We start from the raw sequence: 16942 nt of genomic DNA on the forward strand, positions 1-16942 counted from the left end.
TACGTTGCTCTCAATGTACAAAAACAGACTACCAGTACTACTTGTTCTAAACAAAGCAAGTTACAAAAGACATAGACATATATGTACAGTTATTCATATCTATCAACAAACATTTGTAGACAGTAGACAATAGTGCAATGGTGCAGAGTGCAAAGGATGCTGAAATAAATATTTTACATGGAGGTATCTTTATGTAGCCTACATGGTGTAGGTGGATATGACCGTATAAACAGTATGCACAGCATAGGTAGATGTATTAAATTATCATTTTGTTTTGTTTTGTTTTATTTTGTTTGTAAAAAGAAGCAGAATTGTCAGCAATGGAAGATAAGTAATGAATGGATTCATTAAGAGTCCTAGGGTTATTGTACAGGGCAGTTAACTGTTGGTCAAAGTGATGACCTGTGGGTAGAAAATAATAGTAGTTTAAAACTCAGACATACATTCAAAAAGAGTATTTATTTTTAATTATAATGTATTGATATTGTCTTTTTCTTTGCTTTATTTTTAGGGCTACTGTTTGTGGACTATATTGTTTGTTGGAAGAATATTTATTTTCTTTAACTATGTTTAATAGTAGTAGTAGTAGTAATAGCAGTTTAAACCTCAGACAAACATTCAACAAGAGCATTAATTCTTAATTATAATGTATTAATATTGTGTTTTTTTAAATTATTATTATAAAGTCCTAAGCCACTGGACGGCCATGTATGTGCTCTCACGAAATGCTCTGTTTGAGTGAAGGCACAGCGGCCTCTGGCGGCTCCTCCCCGGTTGTGTAGCCCCCCTCCGAGGGCGTGTGCCACGGCCCCTCGCCGGCTGACGTCACGCGGCAGCGGCCGTCGGAGGGGGCGTGGCCTTGTTCTGCTGCAGCGGAGAAATATGACATGGGGATGAGCGAGAGGGAGAGGGAGAGTGAGACAGCCTGATAGGAATTAACGGTTCGTCAGAGGTCTGGACTGAAAACCTGAGGATGGGGAGTAATGACTGAAAACAGAACGGTAAGAGACAGACATGTTTTTTTTTTTTTTGTTGTTGTTTTTTTTATTATTTATTTTTTTTTTCCCGACACACAGAGCGCGACAGGCCGATTCATGGCTCATTTGATAGTGAACACAATAGGCGACCACTGCAGACAGGTGCACCTGCCTTTTATGCGAGTACGTGCCTCGATGCATTCAACTTCAGGTTTCCGTGAGAATACCTTTTTTTTAATTTTAGGTCGAAGGCAAATACATCGAGGCCACAAATCTCATCGACTGCTTGGGATGAGACGTTAGCCGGAGTCTCAGAGTTAAATGCTGTAAACATGGATGTGGATGTTGAATCTGTATGCTTAGTCACAGACCTTTGTAATGTGTGAACATACATACAGTAGCAATGTGATATATCTGAGACAGCTGAGCATATTTTCATGTGATGGCACAAACAAATAGCCCATTAGCTTATTGGGGCTATAAAGACCATGTTTCTTTTACATGGAATATTAATCACTACAGTGTATTTTGGGCCAGATGGCATAACATGTAGATGGTGGTGAAATGCATAACAGCTATAATTCATATTGTAAATCACAGCAGTTGTACTGTTTGTTCATCTTAGAATACAGGACGCTTTACAATTACTGCAAATACCACTGCCTGCTTTAATTCTGGTGCCCATATACATTTCTTTTATTGTTGGCCTGGTTCACGTTATCTACAAACTACGCCTGCCTGTAAAGATGGTGAGCCCACTAATTCACTGGTATGGTATTTTTAAAACCACGTCCATGTCCCCTGGGAAAGACCTACATAATAAAACCTTTAATCTATCATTAATATCATATTATATTTAAAGCTGGGTACCACACTGGTGAACTAAACTCGGCCATGGTCGATTTGGAACATGATGATTTACCTATCATATCAACTTGTTTGCTGTCTTACCTCTACAACTCATTCAGCCGCCTATTACCCTTTACCTGGGCTTACAAGATGGGCAGTTGACAGTAGTCGAGTCTGATTTGGAGACATCTTGAGTAGACGGGGCAGAGATACAAAGCAGGCCCCGTGGCTGCCAGGCCAAGCCAGGCCATGCCAGCTCCACAGAGGGCTTCAGTGCAGCAGGGCACTGGGGAGAGGGCGCTTGGCACCTGATCAGTTACCACAGTGAATTCTGTTCCTGTCACTGGCATTTAGCTACAGAAAAGCAGAGCAGAGATGACGGTTGTTGTTGAACCCAGTTGGGCTTTCATGTCACAGTGGAAGTGCCGCTTTATCAAACTGCTTCTCGACTGATACAAAATGACATTCCTTTGCAAACATCTGTGCCAGTTGCCCACTACCTAATTCAAAAAACCTTAGCAGCATAAGTCATTCTGATAAGCTATCATTGTAAAAAAAAAAAAAACAAAAAAAACACTGGTTGCATTATTAAAATAACATTTCATGTTTACAGTTATACATATTTTGCACCCAGCCGTAATGATGTGTTTTTCCACTAGTATCTTATCGTCAAAATAAATCATCTTGTGGACCCTGAAAAGTACCTCCAAAGGGGGCTAAAATCTAAAGAATCCTGTGTCTCCATGCCTGATTCCCCCAAAGTTTAGTCCTTCGGAGGAGATGAAATGAGTGAAGTGCCTGTGGTAATCATGGCCCAATCACTGCATGGCTTTGAAGTGGGCCCTGTTCTTTAGACATCTCTACAGGTGGGGAAGCAATGTTAAGTGTTCTGTCTGAAGGCAGTGGGAGGTCAGCTAGAGGCCATGGAGGCAGAGGGGCTCCTCTCACGCATTATAATAGGAGAGGGTGGAGGGAGTACTGGTCACCCTCCCAGAGTCACTGCGCTGTGGTCCTATGTGAGTCTCTACACTGGCCTTCATGTTGGATAGATCATTTGGGGGAAACGTGTCTCCCAGTGAATATGTGGCAATATGTAGTGTACCTCCAAGTCAAAGTAAAATGAAGTCGTAAGCCTTGTATCATAAAGCTGTAATAAATCCTTACACTGGTATTGCCTTTCACGCTGTGGTAAAGGCTTCAAACCACAGAAGTGGTGACTGCAATAACCATTTGACCATGATTTAAGAACTTTTTCATACTGAATCTAGATTTGATAGGCCAAAGCTTGTGTTTTACTTTCAGTACGTCTGGTTTTTTAAATTTCTGAATTGCTGAAGATACATAAGTGATCCCACATGGATTGTAACCACAGTCTAAAGGGGACCCATTGAACTGTAGATTTTTGAAAGGATGTTTGGATATCTGGCCTGTTGATATCTTTACTGTTACTGGAACCAGAAAATCCTAATTTCAGGCTCAGTGAGGAGGAAACCTAGATTGGGCTGATGTGGGACAAGGAAGTGGCAAGCACTGTGGATGACTGTGATAGGCTGAGACACCTGTCAGTCAAGCAAACAACTCCACAGACATGGTCCTCTTTCACCCTGAATGCTGTCCTAATTGATAGTCCTTTGTTTTTTTAAATGAAGTGAGTTTACAAGAAAGTGACTAGCTATTGAGGCAAAATCCCCCTTTGAATAAAATATATTTCAAGAGAGAATTTCGGGGCTTTCCCATTAATATTGAATACAGACAGTTTTCCTTAAGCTTAAGTTTTCATCACCAATGAGAATGTGTTATATTGAAGGCTGAGAGTGTCACCCTAAGACAGAAAGAGACCGCAAGTTGTGTGTGTATGTGTGACAGAAAGAGCCTTTTCTCATTCTCAGTCTTGTGTGTGTAGACCTGCATTTTAATCAGGAGAGACTTCATTAAGAGTCAACAAAACTTACTTACACATTCACCATAAAGATGAGAAACGCATGAATAGTCGTTGGCGATTAGATCCCGTTGTGACGTCATTAAATATTAGGGAGGTAATAACGGAAGTTGTGCGTGGTATAAGATACCCCCTCGATAAAGTCTAGAAACTGGTGGTGGTGACGGTTGATGAAGAGACTGCTGAAATCTGGAGGAGCTTCTGATGAGTTCAGAACTAGGAGCTGGAAGTCATGTAACTGGAGGTGAATGGGGGTTGAGGAGGATTGTGACGATTCACACTGAAAAGATAACAGCAGAGAGGAGAACAGATTTAAAGTTTGAAAGCAGCGATTTGTGGTGGAGATTGTAGCAAAATGTGTTTGGTTTTACTGAAAGAGTAACGCCCAAAGCTGGCTGATTACAGAGAAAACGAGGGAAGAGCGTAGCATAGTCTTCCTGATTGAACTTACACTAAGCTTCATTTGTGTTGCTTCGCTTGTCTGATGCTGAGTCTGGGAGCAGACGGACTGCTGGAGAGGTCTGCCATTGTAACATTCTCCCCACAAGGCCTGATGGGCACAGCCATCCCCAGTCCTGCCTCGAATCAGCAAGGGAGCAGTTTCTAAATCAAACAGAACAGTGTTGCACAGGATACCCTTGGTGACTCAATTTAGATTCATGCAGGCCCACAGCATAGGTCATTTTCATTCATTCAGAAAAAGAGGTCAGACCTCTTTTTCTCTGCAAAACCCGGCTGCATTTGTTGGAAACTCAGTGTATCTCCATTTTGTCTCACAGTTTATTTCCGTAGAAGGAGATATTAAAAGGGAAGTGCAGGTTAGACACTACCCTGAGCAAAGGAAGAGCAGCAGCGCTGTTGTTCAGCTTGCTTTCTACGTCATTCAATTCCTTAAGTAGAAAAAACAAATGCTCTGCCGCCTGTCACTGCCCTTTCTTTTCATTATGCCATAAGATACAACACATCTCGTCAAATGTTCAACAAAACCCGTTGGGGAGTAAATTTGTCCATTGTCAGATATAGAAACATTTCTCCCGTCTTCGTTGTCTCCGTTCCATCGAGATGAAGAAGAAGCGATCTGAGATGACTCAAGAGGGTCAAGAAGTTTATATTTTTGTACACTATATTTATCTTGTGAAGGTTTGCAGGGAATTTATTTTGATGTCACAGTCTGTTAGCAGTTATACGGTTGCACACATATATTGTACATTCATATGTGGTGGAGGTCTGCTCTGAATTTTCACCCTGCAGCTATTTCTCCCACTGCTTTTTATGCCTCTCCGTCCCACATACTCTCATAGGCTGATTAGCTGTTCCCCCCACCTACATATTTTCTCAACTGTGGGGTCCGGACCCTTGTGAGGTCTCTTGACTTGTAGATTGGGCTACTGGAAATTTCTAGGATTGACTGATGATTATTATATGTTTGGAATAAATTATCATTCAAATGTAAACAATCTATTTGCATTCCATGATGCTTTTGAGAATCAAATGCAGAGGAATGTCATCCTCAGCTGGACACGTGTTTTTGCTGTGGTCATTAACATTTCAGTACATTAAGTTAAGAATTCGGTTACTAGTAGTACCAGCAAGTACGGTGTAGTACTAGAGATCCCAGAATTCTGGGGGCAGCAGACATTCCTTGAGTAGCAGCTGGCGTGGTCCACCACTAACAATAAAAACTACTTTGTAGAGATGTAATTACAAAATGTAAAAACGTGGAATGGAAAGTGGTTGATTTCCACATTTTCATCTGAATCCCTGCACAGCTATAAGAACTTTAACTTTAACTTGGACCTGCAAGTCAAGTTGAATCAATCATGTACTGTACTTTTGGTTTGTACCACAACTGAACAGTGACACATTAATGACTATAAGTTATGGTGCTATCCATTTGTCTCGTAAATCCCCCGCCCGAGTTGCTCTGATGCGAGAACGTGACGTAATTGCCTGGCTTGTACCACTTTTAGCGCTCCAGTTTGTCTTTGGGCATTACGAGTCGGAAAGAACATGGACGCCACCAGTGCAGCAGCTGTGTTGTTATTGCTTGTGGCTTATCTAAACAAGCTCAATGTGAAATAATAATGTTTTTCTACAGAAACGCTAACATTTCAAGTAATTCCGTTATTGCAAGTCTTACATTTCAATAATATTTTGCCATTTTCGCCTATTTCAATTTCAACAAGTGCTGTGGCGTTTTTCTCGAGCCACCAGGGGCCACCAGGGGCCACCAGGGGCCTCCAGGGGCCACCAGGGGCAGTGGCAGGCTAGTGTTATTGTTAGCTACATTAGCCTATTTAGCAAACCAGCTCGAAAACAAAACTTTACATTGTATCGCACGCACAACAACACCGTGCAATGCATAAATTGGTGACAGGACTAAAGCAGCAATGTAAACAAGTGTGTAAGAGCATTTAAAATCGACATTAAAACGACCAACGTAGTACAAATACAAAGAAAATACATGTCAATATTGGCGCAGGCATCTTTGTTTTGCGAGTCGTACGTTCACCCTCGTTTAGCTCTGTGTACTCTGAGGAGCCCGGAGTGCAACGGCTGAAATTATGACCAAAAGGGGGTGTGTCTCTGTGAAATGTCGCGAGATAGCTGCGAGATTTACACTTTCCAACTCGGCCGGGGGATTTACGAGACAAATGGATAGCACCATTATTCCATACAAATGCCTAACAAATTAACAAATGAGCAGCTGGCACATCTGAAATTATAATATGTTCAATAATCAAAAAAGTGGCATATTATGTTTATATTTTTTGGCTCGTTCACAAAACCTCTGATGTAAATAGCGGACTACTTTTCTTTAAACTAGTCAATTAAAAGTGTACATATTGATCACATGGTAGTGTGGGCTATACCAAATCAGTAGATCACTTAAACTAACCATCTCTGCTGGTTCTAAATCCCATTTTCTAGTGAGAATCCTTAAAGGGAAACATCTTTTTATTAGTATTTTTGTTGCATCATCTGTCACTACAACATAATAAATGTCAGTTACTGATACTGATTCTGAGTATGACACATCTTTCCTCCGCACTGCACCCACACCCACTGGATGCCCTCCTTGTGGGTGCACATGAGGCCAGTTTGGAGAACACGCATCAGACAAAGTTACTAAGTCTAAGATTTTAATCCAAGAGGCCAACATTAGAGTTTATAACAAAGATCTTTGTGGAGCAGGCTTGGATGTCTTTTGCTTCTTTTTGGGGTTATTCATGGCCATCCTGTTCCTGGGTAATGGGAGTAAGTGACACATGCATCAGATTCATAGTATCTGCACTTGTTTTGCAGCTTCCATTAACGGTTGACTTGTGCTCTGGTCAAGTATCATTGACAGGCACAGTTTTAGTGTCAGACAAAGTTGGTTGTTGTATTTAGCATCCGCTCCATTTGGATAGCTAATCGTTCAGCCAAACTGACCACAGTAAAGTGCCGGAAGCACTTGCGGCCTTGTGGTTGAATTTGAGTAAGTTGTAGCTTCCTTCAACATAAGTAAGCGGTGCATTCTTCTGCCCAGTAAGAGTATGTAAATATTGTAGCACGGTGCTCGAATGTTTGGATTCCAGTCCGTCTATTTGAGCAAATTGTTATTTCCTGGAGTGTTTGAGTCTTTGCAATTATAGTATTAGAATCTGGAGAGCCTCTGGGATTTATCTATCACCTCTGATGGAAATACATGTAAATTATAAGTGTTTAGATTCTTAAATACTCATACCCACAATATTTGTCCTGTGTCTGCAAAAAAGACCATGGAAGAGACATGAGTTGATTCCAAATTCAGACATTGCCCTCAAACGGTCCAACTCAAACTCTACTTGCATGCATATAACGTAATAATTGGCAGGAAAGGTTTCTAAGGCCAATGGTCTGCATAAACTACTATACATTTTAACACGTGTGTGTGAGGTAAAATTGTATATAATGATTCATTTCATTTTCATTGTACAGAAAACAAAGATAATGGATGACAGTGGCTTCTCTTGTGCACTTTTCTAAAAATATATACACATTTTTAAAAAACATATGACTATATTTAGGAATTTACCTGTAAGAGACTGCACCCAGCTACAAATCGCCCCTTACCTTTGCCTTTTCTCCTTTGCTACAATATATAGACCTCTAGTGGATCTAAGTACTTTACCAAAGAACACCATGAAAGTAGTTGCTGACTGAAGGAAGAGCCGTACCCATTCTGTATTTGTGGTAACTAGCACAAAAGTGGTGAAAGATCCCCTCAGCTTTCTTGTGGTATGGGTAAAGAAAACTCTTTTTGTTTAATTCAGGAACCTACGGGTTTATAGGTTTTAATCTTTTTTTCTGTAGATACTAAATTAAGAGTAAGGTTGGGTGGAGTTGTCCTCTCCGCTAACCTGAGTGTACACACACACCCACGCACACAGCCATTCCACTAGTAACAGGTATTGTGAGACTCTGAGATATAACAGGTGTCAAAACAATTTCTTCTAGTGTTTCCTTTCTTATTGGAGTTTCTGTGGAGATAATGAAATTCTTATTTTGGGGGTTATTGTAGGACATCGTAGCTGGCCTATGATTGAGGCAGAGTTGCAGCTGAATACAAATATATCGTGATATTTCATTACATCTCAGATGCTTGTTGGAAGAAAAAAAAAGCTGCAACTGTAAGTGATCTACATCCAACATGACATTATGCACTGCTTTGCAGTAAATGCTGTTTTCCTGTTTTCTTTCATGGTACCAAAATGAAATAATCAGGTTGACAAGAGAACATGAAGTACTATATAGCTGCTTAGCTTAGCTGTATATGGCTCTCTGTGAGTCTGTGTGTGTGTGTGTGTGTGTGTGTGTGTGTGTGTGTGTGTGTGTGTGTGTGTGTGTGTGTTTCATTTCTGAAATAGGAAATGTGGATTCAGAGGAGACATCATTATAACCTACTGTACACATCCACTGGGCTTAGCTATAAAAATATAAACAGTAACAGCATAAACCCCAATTAACACTGATCTGTTGTGATGACATAAATCTTTACAGATAATGTCTATCAAGCTACTATTATATTCGCAGATATCTTTGAGTGTTGAGTTACATGTAGGTCTTTGAGCTGGCGAGGACAGTGAAAGCAAGAAACAGATTCTGTGTGTTCCACACTTGAGAGGACACCCTCCCTCAGCACAAACACCAGCTGGCTTCAGCTAGTTGGTGTGTTTACCTCACGTGGGATCAAAGATAAGTATTCAGATAGCAAGCAGTCCTTTATTGGCTCTTCTGTGTATATGTACCATCCTAGCTTCCATGCTTTAAACCCCACTTTCACTGTGTCATTAATATACCTGACACTGTGTAATTTATATCCACAGCATATGGTTAATGTTTTGTTTTCATCCTTTCTTTGTTGTCTTCTTCAAATCAAAAGGAAGTCAGGAACCTTCTGCTTTGGTAAGACATTAGTCTTTAGTCACAGCTGTCTGCTTGTGGCGCTCTGTTGAAAAGGGCCCAGTCGGGGAAAATGCCGTACTGGCCGCTGTGGTGGGAAGGCTGGAGGGACTGACATTTTAAGGGGTTATGATCTTGTTCTGTGCCCCTCAGCAACCAGCTCTCTGTTTGGGTGCAGGCTACACACACAGCTGAGCTGTGTCTGCAGCTCTGTTAGAACTGAAGATTTGACTTGACTGTAAGGTCAGACAGAAGAATTATCAGTTGCTTTGTTAAATGGATTTATTGCTTGTAGTGTAAATACTCAACGTTGCTTTTGGGAGATGCGATGTGCAACCTGTTGGGTTTTTTTTGTCTGTAAATAATCCTAACCACAGATTAAGCAGAAACGTTTAGAATTTTGTTGACAAATTCATAGCTTGAGTTTCGAAACCCTCTTACAAGGTTTTCTAGGAACACCAATGTCCCTCAGGTATATACACAGTGCTGTCCACTACAGCATTAATTCAGACTTACCTCAAATATTAATGCGATGATGCATTTAGGCCAAATTGACAACAACTCTCCACTCCATGCATATGCTGTGCTGGCAGTGTGCAGCGCAGCAATAAGATGCAAAGTGACATTATTGCTTCTAGCAGCATCTTTCTCGCAGCATGTGAGGCACTGCTGCACAGAATTCTGGCTTTTTTTTAAGTTCAGAGAAGGTTTACGACAGAGAAAGAGAAAGTATTCGTGCATGGCTTGATTACAGACTCTGTCTAGAGGTCAAGACTGAAGAGTATTAAGCTCTCTTCCTGCCTCACGTCAAGGAGCGGTTAGTGTTTGACTGACATGCAGCAGACTCAGTCCTTCCACCTCCTTTGCTTTCTCTGTTGGTCTTTTCTCTTCTTGCCTCTAGAAGCAGGGGCTCAGCAGTTGATTTTGTGTCAGGGTGCTCTGAGGTCACAGCTAATAAATGCCGTCTGCGTGTTGTGACTGCAGGGGGAGTCCCACTAGTGAATCGAGCATAAAGGAGGCACACACCCAGGTGGTGGCTGGAGAGAAAGACAGACATAGATGGAGCTCTTAAAAATCAAAATGGCTTAACTGGATGAGCCGGCACCTAGGTGGAGAGCACTCGCTTGAATATGTTGTCCGAGGCGCTGATTGAAACGCGTCATGCGTTCCACAGGCCCGCCCATAATATCTTCTGGATATACACACATGCGCACATTTGCTGCTCCTAAACAGTGAACACTGGTGAGGCACATACACAATCACCACAAGTACAAGCTTGCCATTGTGACTGCAGGAGGAGGAGGGACAGAGATTGAGGCTGACTGACTGATATGAAGGCTGAATAGCAAGTGCTGCTTCCACTCGGCATTGAAATTCACTGATTGAATCTGGTGCTCTCAAGCAAGGACTTTGAAATAGTGGAAGTGCTTAGTTTGTAGTTGGTGAGACATTATAATATCCCATTACATGAATTTTCCATGCCACTTAAGTGTGCTGTGTTATGAAGCACGCTAATGGATTGTGTTGATTATTCAGTACCAATGCAAGGTGGAAATGATCTGTTTCAGTGGAATCGAGTTCATTTGTTTCTCCAATATACAATTACCCAAAGTCTAATGTAACAGTATTTTCGGTTGCTGTATTTTTCTGTTTCTGCCTTTATTCATCGAATTACATAAAAGCAAACAACAACACTGTTTTGAAACTGTTGTCTGGTTTATATGTTTCCATCTCGTAGTATATTAAAATAGCAAATAGCCATTGTTTCTCTGACCGTAACTGAGGCTTGACATTTTCCTGTGCACAGGCATGTGAATAGGTACTGGATAAGAATGAATGCCATCTTTTATTAGCTGTCTTCTGTGTTTTGGCAGCCCTTTGTGGAAGCGCTTGCTCTGTTGGCTTTGAGATGGGTAAACACACTGAGGGCACACTGAGTACCGAACATGCAATGTTTAGTGTTTTTCACACACACACACACACACACACACACACACACACACACACACACACACACACACACACACTCTTGCACTCCAGAGACGGGGATCATAGGGTGGTTATCTAGCAGTGTTGAACACAGCAGTTTGGGCCTGTTGGTGCTTGGCCCTAGTAACTGCAGCTCAGCTCACATGCTGGTGATGAAGCCACAGTTGGCCCAGCGGAGCTGTTTGTCTGAGCCAGAATGTAAGATTTTGTTCTCTGCCAGCCTCAAAGGATCCATATTCTGTCCAGCAGAGGAGGGATCAGACTCTTTGAGGTTTAAGTAACTTAATTTGTGTTTGACCAACAATCCCACATCTTATGTCCTACCCTTGTTGGACAGGTCTCTTGCCACTATTTTGTAAATCAGGCTGAGGTTTCAGGTTTCAAAAGTCCTTTTGACTCTCTGGACTAGTGCCACCTACTATACTGGGAAGCTGAGCTGGAAGGATGCATTGAATCGGACACTCTGATTTAGTGTCTCATTCATAAATGTTATTTGATATTGTGTTTTGTTTCTTTTTTCTCAACCACATTCTGTGGTCATTTTTTTGTACAACTACAAGCTGACAAATGTGACAAATTTATGTGTTCAAGTCAGCAGTTGTATATAGATTTATTAATTTATATATTTATCTATGCCTATTACTAGTGCTGTAGGTGATGTCTTCAAGTTGCGAGATACAGTATATCTGAACTCTGGAAAACCTCTTTAGCTGCTAGGCCTCCTCTCCTCTGATGATATGACATCTTCTTCATGACAGGACTTATTGTCTATTTTGTTTGATGTGTAAATTAGGTTAACTTAAGTTACATAAGTTCACTTTTTTATGTTTCAGTTTTATTTGCGCTGCAATGTCTCCTGATTGGCTATTTATCAGATTAACCACAGTGAACCAGACCTTTGTCCTCTGAGATCGTATACAAGGGTTACTCCACTAGTAACAATACAGAGTTTGGGGAGAAAAAAGCACTACAGCCACTCATCCTAAATATTGGTCAGTGAAATATTTTATAATTATTTATTATTACTCGGCCTTTTATGTTAAGTGTAAATGTGCCTTGAGTTATTTCCACTATTTATTTTAAATTCGAGATTTTTTACACAACTTTCAACAGTCGTACAGAGAAAAAATCATTGAAATCATAAAAATAGAGAAAGATACCAAAGATATTAATTTCTCCATTGACAGTAGCCTCAATCAGAACAGTGTCTTGTGTGTATTGTGAGGGGTATCTCTTATTACTTCCTCTGTCTGCACAGCGTAATATTGTCTGTATGGTCTCTTTTAGAAGCAGTTTTTTGGGGGGTTGTGGACATTAATGCTCTTGGAATACATTGAACTTAAATGAATGATACCTAACATTGTTTAAAGGGTGGGTTTTTCCTTAACAGCATCAGTAATTTATGCTGTAGCATACAGGCCACTTCGTGCTCTCAAGTGTTCTCTGACATTTACATAAATTCACATTTGCAAAATATAAAAATGAAAATCAAAGTAGAGGCTGCCTTTTAAAAGCACATTTAAGAGCTTAACTGCGAATATATACACTGCTGTTAACCTTGGTGTGCATGTATAGGATTTGCTGCCTGACCATTTCCCCGTTACAGAGGAGATGTAGTGCAAAGAGTAGCGTATAAGTGTTTGTACAGTATGTTCACCTCCCACCTGCTGTGTATCTGCCTTGCATGTGGGCGATCACTGCTCACTATGGAGACAATTATCTCAGCTATAACTCATCCTATTACTGTAAAATGGCTATGTGTGCATACATACGCTGTACATGTACATCATGGGAAGATGGACCTTTATGGAAAACAAAATCTGCATTCAATGCAAATAAGCTTCTGTCAATGGGAAACCACTCATCATTTTTCCTGTGATTGTCTCTATTGCACTCTGAAGTATTACCAGATTGCAAGTTTTCATCGTGCCATTTCACACTTTTCTAATCAGCCAACTGGTTTACTGGTGGTTTAAAGTAGTGAAACTTCAAATAGTGTTAAACGTAAAAAAAAAAAAAAAAGGAAATAGTGGGTGTGGAGCTGTTCAGTGGTTGTATGAATATTGTAGGGGGATTGTTCCATTTAGTTATTTAGGTATAGTTGAAAACTGCTGTTTGCAGGCTTTTTTTTCTTTGTTTTTCACAAGTTAACGAGTGACACTGTATTCCTCCTCTGAGAAAAGGTTAATTACATTCTCACACCCCTCAACTGAAGATTTCACACAGGTAGGTGTATTGTCTTGTGGTGTAAAGTGTACTTCTAAAACTTGATCGACAGTTGATAAAGAGTGATTTAGTAAAGTGCTAATAGTTGTTAAGTAGTTGTTACATATGACACACTACACTACACTGCATTTTAAATGTCACTTGAAAAAAAAAAAGCGGCTTGTATTTTGGTTCTTAAATTACAAAACATCAGCAACGCGCGTCTCACAGCGGGGTAGATCTGACAGCTCCCGGGGTGGCTCATTTATAATAGTAGGTTCAGCACAATGTTTTTTCTTGCATCTAAATTGTGGCTGTTATTTGTGAAGATAATTATTTGAGCTTGCATATATTATGTTTCATTTATATCATATCTGATGCTAGGGGCTACAGCTGATGGAAATGGATGTTACAAATAATCTAAGGTTCTTGGATTTCATACTGTATAACTGCGGTGTCTGTGGAGTGTAGAGTGATGCTGGAGGAGAGTTCAGTGGACCGTACTCCACTGTTGATGATTAAAAAACAAGTCCTGTTTCTCTGTTTTATACCGTCTACAAACGGGCCCTTGTAAAAATGGAGGGACTGCGAGCAGAGTGTGCAAGGGTCAGTGGACCATAGGAGGCAAACAATGCAGTTTGTGTGAGCGCTGTTGTGAATACAGTAGCAGAATACACAACTTTACTCTGTTCTGTTAGAGGTATGTCTGCTACTCAGCAGTGTAATAAGAAGAAGATACGAGGTAAGAGAGCAAGACCGTTTCGGGGAAAATGAGGCAGTAGCTGATTACAAAGCCACAAGTTTCCCCCCGTGGTCTGAGACTTAAGTGTTTGTATTGAGACCACAAGATCAAAGATGCAGCCCGGTGTGAACCTGTAACCCAAATATAACAGCATGCACACTTTGACTAATCACCAGTGTGAAAACATACAGTGTGTACTCTCACTGTTGCGAGTAGCATTTTTATTGCGTTTTGATAAACTAAAATGTTTTATTCTATATTCACTCATAGATTTCTGTGATTTAAGTAATTTGTAAATGAAAGAGTTCAGCGATGGAAGTCTTCAGACCATTTACGTAGATAATAGTAGCAAGAACGCAGTAGAAAAATACTTCATTAAGTAATAGTCTTGTATTAAAAACTTCACTTTAGTAAATTTACTGAGGTGTTGGCAATAAAAAGTAGTGTTATATTACTGGATACATATTAGTTTACTCTATAACAGTGCTACATATTTTAAAAAGCAGATGATGTTTTACATATGAAATCCGAATCTGAAAAGTAACTAATAACTAAAGCTATTGGATAATTGTAGTGGAGTAAAAGTAAGTTTCCCCTCTGAAATGTTGTGACGTAAAGTATAAAGTAGCATAAAATCCAAATACACAAGTAAAGTACAAGAACTTCAGGATTGTGCTAAAGAACAGTACTTGAGTAAATGGATTTAGTTCCACCAATGAAAGAATTACAGAGCAGCCTACAGTTCATACAGAGAGCAGCAGTAGCTCAGGTGGCAGGAGTGTTTTGTCCATTAATTATAAAGTTGGCTGTCTGATCCCAAGCACTTGAACTAAAAAATCAAGAAAACATGGTCACCACTTTGGAGGTCACTGAATTGGATTGGTAGTTTGGTCAGTAGTGCACACTCATATTGAAATTTTGGTCATGAGCCTCCTTTGGCCTTTCATAATGACTGTTACCCAGACAAGCTTTCTCTTTAAGGACTTCTGCTTAATTATTATTATCGAGCTATCTCAATTTTACTTGACTTGAAAGTGTTAGTCAAGTAACTTCTGCTTGAGTGGGATATTCTTGTTCTTCCTGTCAGCCTAGCAGCAATGGTTGAAGTAGTAATAGTTCAATGGTTCAGGCCAAGTAATATCAACAACCAATCTGTGACTTTATAGTTCAAACTCTGAATCAGCATCCACTTTTTTTAAACTTTAAACAATACAATTTACATGACATACTGTCATTTCAAGTGAGGAATTGCTCTGATTTCAGAGGTTACACAGAGTGCTGTGGTTAAAGTTGCTGTGATGGAGTGTACAAATAGCAGAGGACACATACAGTATCTGAGCCTTGTGAATTATGCATGACACGCATGAAGGATATTTCAGTCACACTTAGGAGGTCTTTGACGCCAACTCCTCAGCAGTTGCCAGTGTTCTTTCTGAAAGTGTGGAGAGATGCAAACTGGTGCGATCCACCGGGGACAATGGTAGAATATTCTCTGTGTGTGGCTGCCCTCACGCTCTTCCCTCACTGTTTCCATGTGTGTTTATCTCCACGCGCCACATAATCGCATCTCTGCCTGCTGCGTCATGCAGGATCAACCTTCTCTGCCTTTACCGGCATCAGCATGTTTGTGTTTCGTTACGTAAAAGCAAAGATCGTGAGGCTAGCGCTGCACTTTCTTTACCGTGTTGGTGTCACATACGCACCTGCATTTTAGTGTGAGAACCTGAAAATGTGATTACGTAAAAGGACCTTCAGAAGCTGGGGTCTGCTTTTTAGTGCTAAAGCTGCTTTATAGGGGATCTTACAACAGCTGACAGGTGTAGTTAGCAAAAAGGAAAATAATAAGAAAAATTAGATTTTCAATCAGTAATTAAATGTTGATTGTTCAAGAGAAATGCTCTCAGGCAGGCAGGCAGTCAGTATACACAGTGGTTTCTAAATGACACATGATGAAAGTAATGGCTTGAGGGGTAATTTTAGATTTGCATATTAACACTGATATAGTCACAGGTGTGTGTCGGTTGGGTGTTTTACAGCAGCTTAAATTGAGCTCAGTCAATCCGAACTAAGGGCCATAACTTTCTGTTTCAGGATGATAACTTTCAATATTTATGTGCGTGTCTTTCAGGGTTCTCTGCTTCCCCGGTGTCTTCCTCTCTTCCACTGCCTCTGAAGCCATGGACTAGAGCTACATCTGGTCCTGACAGTCCCGTGGTCATCAGATGGCTTCTCAACAACCCTCAGCAAAAATACAGAAAGTATGTGCGATAACTAACAGAAGAATGCAGAGTTGCAATCATCTACATTATCACCGACAGCTGCTGAATAACATTAAAAGGATGAGGCTGCGGGTATTCTATATTTATCTTATTATCAACAAATCCCACGAAAAGACCAAAACCAACAATGATTTGAACATATTATCAAGTATTGCTGTTGTTTCAACGACCTCGGTTGTTGTCAGAAAACTATTAAAAACACATAAATGAGCCACACTTCCACACTGGGATCCTTCATTATGATGGAACAGGAAACTGTAGTTTATTTTGAGTCAATGCCAAATATTGTACACTGTCCTGGTCATTACTCAGATCCTTAGCTGAAGCAATACAACAGTGCAAAAAGACTCCATCACAGTCTCACATTCAAATCAAAGTACAAAAGTATCAGAATCAGAATCAGGTTTATTGCTAAGTAAGTTTTCACATATGAGGATTTTGCCTTGGTACACTGGTGCATAAGAATCAGAATCAAGCATAGAAAATATAAAGATAAAATGAAATAAAAAGGAGCCACTATATACAAATATAAAGA

The 16942-nt window shown here is 40.3% G+C and overlaps 1 protein-coding gene and 1 long non-coding RNA gene across 4 annotated transcripts in view; one reads left to right on the forward strand and one right to left on the reverse strand.

Moving 5' to 3' along the window:
• Positions 1 to 854: 854 nt before the first annotated feature.
• The window catches only part of otud7a (OTU deubiquitinase 7A), a 37000-nt gene continuing 20912 nt past the window's right edge, over positions 855 to 16942 (forward strand). For 2 of the 3 annotated variants that reach the window (XM_051381928.1, XM_051381927.1), the window contains exons 1-2: positions 855 to 1001; positions 16257 to 16386. The gene's annotated coding sequence lies outside the window, so the exon portion shown is untranslated. Of the gene's footprint in view, positions 1002 to 13283; positions 13408 to 16256; positions 16387 to 16942 lie in introns of those variants that run through there. The other variant, XM_051381929.1, reaches the window with a different exon arrangement.
• LOC127353021 (uncharacterized) overlaps positions 2035 to 16942 on the reverse strand; it is a 40143-nt gene continuing 25235 nt past the window's right edge. The window contains exons 2-3 of the long non-coding RNA XR_007881221.1: positions 4217 to 4368; positions 2035 to 4045 (exon numbers count right to left, since the gene is read on the reverse strand). This is a non-coding gene — a long non-coding RNA (uncharacterized LOC127353021). The remainder of the gene's footprint in view (positions 4046 to 4216; positions 4369 to 16942) is intronic.

Source organism: Dicentrarchus labrax, unplaced genomic scaffold (assembly GCF_905237075.1).
Source record: "Dicentrarchus labrax unplaced genomic scaffold, dlabrax2021, whole genome shotgun sequence".
In the NCBI taxonomy this organism is placed as follows: Eukaryota; Metazoa; Chordata; class Actinopteri; family Moronidae; genus Dicentrarchus; species Dicentrarchus labrax.